We start from the raw sequence: 5,350 nt of genomic DNA on the forward strand, positions 1-5,350 counted from the left end.
GGATCTTTATAGTTCAGTGCTAGTGGTCAATGCATGAACAATATGAATCTTTATAGCTCAGTGTTGGTGTTCAATGCATGAACAATATGAATCTTTATAGCTCAGTGCTAGTATTCCAAAAACAAGTAACAAGTGAATCGGAATACACTCCCGCCTCTCCCGAAATTGATATCGGTAATACATAAATTCCAGGAAATGTTAATACTCAGACTGAGAGATGCCGCGAAGTTAAGTTTTCATCTTCTTGGGAGTCTGTTAAGAGTTGTTCTACTTTAACAGCTTCCTTTAGATAAACCAATATGAACAGCAATAACTAATCGATTTTAACGTTAAAAAAACACCTTAATAAATGTAAAGGAACATAATAATTAAACGCAAGTCATGCAGACAAAATTAACCACGTTATAAAAACGTTTTTTTTGTCTTCATGTAGACATCTAATGAATAATTAAACGCAAGTTATGTAAAAAAATCATGAGTGATTATATTACTTTCAAATCAAATACACATAACAAGGATTCCTTATACGACAAATACGAGTAAACTTAGTTAAATATCCGTTCACTGGTAGAAGATATGATGATGTCAACAATATTGCTGATGGTATAACGGCTGCAACTCGGACTGATGTTACCGAAACAGCTGTGCGCGGCTGTATTCGTAACACCACACCTGTATTTTACCCAACTGGTATGAATGACCTAACAAAACGATGGGGCAAATATATTGTATTAATGTGACTATGTCGAGAAGTAATATTTGGTTTTCTCATCGGTGTACATTTCATGGTTGTAATCTGACATCGTATATTTACAAGAAATAAAATTCCGCTGTTCTTCTGGACATCTCTAATGTACGAGAATACTGTAAAAGGTGAAATAATTTAATCAAAGTTAATAAGTAATATCAAAATACGACATTTTAGGTAATCTTAGTAACGTTATGTACAGTATCTCATGATTTCTAACAGGAGTACTAACATACACAATGTAATGATTTTACTTATTTTGCTCAGTTATGTTATTTCGTCATGTTGATAGTTTCATGTAACGTATGTCACACATAAATCCTACAAAATACAAATGATATTTTTGTGATTTCTACCAAAATACTTTGTTAATATGTTTGTAGATATTGGTTTCTGAGTAAAACCCATCAAACAAGAGAAATAATGGGTATTTTTATGGATTCACTTCCTCCTCCTTCAACAGAATAGTTTGTGGTCAGAAAAAAAACTCATTCCATAACTTACTATCTTTAGTCGTATTTACATATTTGATAGAAAGAAGAATAAAATATCTATACGAGGGACAGATAGAGAAATGTATGATAAACAACCATATATTTAATGTCACATTTACTGGCTAACCCTAATATGTAGATCTTGTGAGCTTTGTTTAGTTGGTCGATTTGAAACGATTAATTTTTTCCTGTGTAGTTTTTGAAACAAGAAAATTGAAGTTTGATATTTGTTGATTGAGTCTCCATTGCCTGTTATATGCAAGTAAAAACTGTCTTATTGTTACATCAGTATTTTAGAAGAAAAACTGTCTTATTGTTATAACCGTATTTTACAAGAATTTGCAATTTGTTTGTTTTTCTGTCTTCATGGTATAAGTACAATGTTTCAATTCTAATATTTACTGGTTTTTAGAGAATTTTGACCGAATCCTTGAAGTACAGTTGAACTAAATTTTGCAAAAATATCAGTAAATTTGTCCTTGTGTCAGCAGGTATTTGAATTGTATACAGAAAATAGTTAAGAATGTACATAACAATAGTGTGTCTTTGATTTTCTTTCAATTTATATGGAGTAAACATATATAAGTCTTCAAAACAAACTTATGTATATATGTTTGTATGCTGAATGTATATAAAGTATGTTCGATACATTTATTAACCTTAAGCACAGCACGAAACTTTACATCTTTCACAATACCGTGTTTATATATTAACCTTAAGCACAGCACGAAAAATTTACATCTTTCACAACACCGTGTTTATATATTAACCTTAAGCACAGCACGAAAAATTTACATCTTTCACAACACCGTGTTTATATATTAACCTGCAGTACTGAAAACTTTACATCTTTCACAATACCGTGTTTATATATTAACCTGCAATACTGGCTCTAATGCACTTGCACATAAATAATCATTACGAAATGTCAGACCGCACTGTGGCCTGAAAATGAATCCCGACGTATGGCCGAAACGATAAAATCACAATAGACACAGCTGTAGATCAGTTGGTGGCTATGGAAAAGTTCACAATAGACACAGCTGTAGATCAGTTGGTGGCTATGGAAAAGTTAGAATTCTCAATGAAGACCTGTTACGTTTACTTCAACGAATGCCTGATGTTACCTGAAAGTCATGTAGCATTGACTATCTTCTTCTATGATGCAAGGTGCTAGTAGCAACATGCTATCTGCTACCTGAGAATAAAAACAAACGTACGTTTAATTAATACTACAATAGAATGTGTAAAGATGGCATATAACCAAGAACTTTACCAGAAACTGTGTAAAGATGGCATATAACCAAGAACTTTACCAGAAACTGTGTAAAGATGGCATATAACCAAGGACTTTACCAGAAACTGTGTAAAGATGGCATATAACCAAGAACTTTACAAGAAACTGTGTAAAGATGGCATATAACCAAGAACTTTACCAGAATGTGTAAAGATGGCATATAACCAAGAACTTTACCAGAAACTCATTCTCACCTAAAGACAGATAAAGTTTCATTTGGTGGCATTTCCTACCACTGGTATAGCGGCAGTGACGTGAGTCACCAGTTTAACTGGTGGTAGTGACGAGAATAGCCACTGGTCTGGCGGGAGTGATGAGAATCATCATTGACTTGGTGAGAGTGACAAAATCATAACTGATATAGCGAAAGTCCTGCTAATCATCACTGATCAGGCGAGAGTGACGAGAATCATCATTGACTTGGTGGGAGTAACAAAATCATAACTGATATAGCGAAAGTCCTGATAATAATCACTGATCTGGCGAGAGTGATGAGAATCATCATTGACTTGGTGGGAGTGACAAAATTATAACTGATATAGCGAGAGTCCTGATAATCATCACATTTCTGGCGAGAGTGATGAGAATCATCATTGACTTGGTGGGAGTGACAAAATTATAACTGATATAGCGAGAGTCCTGATAATCATTACTGATCTAGCGAGAGTGACGAGAATCATCATTGACTTGGTGGGAGTGACAAAATTATAACTGATATAGCGAGAGTCCTGATAATCATTACTGATTTAGCGATAGTGACGAAAATCATCATTGACTTGGTGGGAGTAACAAAATTATAACTGATATAGCGAGAGTCCTGATAATCATTACTGATTTAGCGATAGTGACGAGAATCATCATTGACTTGGTGGGAGTAACAAAATTATAACTGATATAGCGAGAGTTCTGATAATCATTACTGATCTGGCGAGAGTGACGAGAATCATCCTTGACTTGGTGGGAGTAACAAAATTATAACTGATATAGCGAGAGTCCTGATAATCATTACTGATCTGGCGAGAGTGACGAGAATCATCCTTGACTTGGTGGGAGTAACAAAATTATAACTGATATAGCGAGAATCCTGATAATCATCACTGATCCAGCGAGAGTGATGAGAATTTAGGTTTGTCATCTTGTTCATTTCACAGCCTTTGTTAGTTAAAGTGAATTAGCGCGCTTTATATTACAGAAATGTTTATCGCGTGAAATTATTCATTTTAAGCCCTATTATAGGGATTTGTTCCTTAGTATCTAATAAACCTATAGTTAACAAGTGCACGTTTGAATATATATATAATCAACACATTCAACCTATTTTGTCACGAAGATATCAATAAGCTGTTTTCCTGTTGTTCATATGTACTAATAAAGTTGGAAATATTATTCGTTACAAGATAAAGCTGTGTAAATTGTTGTATACAGTTAATAAACTGGTTAAACAACGATAACTGTAAGCTTCTCTTTTCAAAAAATCAGAACAATAATCTTATACATTAATAACTTTTCAACCATCACGGTTTATTACTTAGCTTCATCTTCCTTTTATCATCATCAACGAAATTTAACAGGAATTTTTTGAACACTTGGTTTATGTAATTATTCCAAGCAATACGTATATATCTGCCATTATCTGTACAAATGCAACGTTTCCAACAGGTTAAAGGTTTATTTGCGTATGAAACTAACACAACTGTTTAATAATATTTGGAACAATTAGGTTTTTATGGCAAAATCTTCATTCAATATCAAGAGCCCCACAATGAATACGCTGAAACTAATCCAGATTTTTGTTTTAGTGAAATTTTAGGCAGAATAGAACTCAAACTTACAATCCCCCTTTTTTTTTCTGTGCTCGATTTTGTAAGTAGTCATCAATAAGATGGAGACATCACAGAAGAATTCTTGTTTGAGCTTTGAATAAGTTAAACTATGTTATTGTGTCCAAAGTTTAAGGAAAATGTGGCTTCTAACAGGGGGTTCTGATTGAGTGTAAGTTGAAGCTCAAAGCAGTTAAGGGTTTTTTAACCCTTCGTTTGCGGCTTGTATAAATCTGCAAATCACACCATGGACAAAGATTCGCGAATTTTTGCGGCGGGCCATTCATAATGCTGCGCGATAAATGCTTGCATCATATGATGTCAACCGCAGTAGTCTACGCTAACATCATATGGTATCAACCGCAGTTGAAGGGTTATTTATAGACACTGAAACATTGAGTTACCAGCTGTATACATGCTATGATGTCACAAAATAAATTAGACCCGCATGGCCAGGTGGTTAAGGCACTCGACTCCCAATCTGAGGGTCGCGGGTTCGAATCCCTCTCCCACCAAAACATGCTCTCCCTTTCAGCCGTGTGGGCGTTATAATGTGATGGTCAATCCAACTATTCGTTGGTAAAAGAGTAGCCCAAGAGTTGGCGGTGGGTGGTGATGACTAGCTGCCTTCCCTCTAGTCTTACACTGCTAAATTAGGGACGGCTAGCGCAGATAGCCCTCGTGTAGCTTTGCGCGAAAACAAACAAACAAAGACAAAATAAATTAGGTCTTGTCGAACATAAATCAAAACAAGCTGCTTTGTCTCTTCACTGCAACTTAAGTCATTTCTTGCCAGGAAAGAAAACGAAGGGACTCCCCCCCCCCTCCCATTTATTAATATACAGCAGCCATTAATTTCCACTACCATCCTTAGAGACACAACGCTTCATAAAGGTTTTGGAGCTTAATACAAATGGGAAAATAATAGTAGATATATAGTTTTTGTTCAACAAATTGCGGTGTCAGCATCTGGAGGTTTCTTTAAATGAAC

This window comes from Limulus polyphemus, unplaced genomic scaffold, assembly GCF_000517525.1.
Source record: "Limulus polyphemus unplaced genomic scaffold, Limulus_polyphemus-2.1.2 Scaffold257, whole genome shotgun sequence".
In the NCBI taxonomy this organism is placed as follows: domain Eukaryota; kingdom Metazoa; phylum Arthropoda; class Merostomata; order Xiphosura; family Limulidae; genus Limulus; species Limulus polyphemus.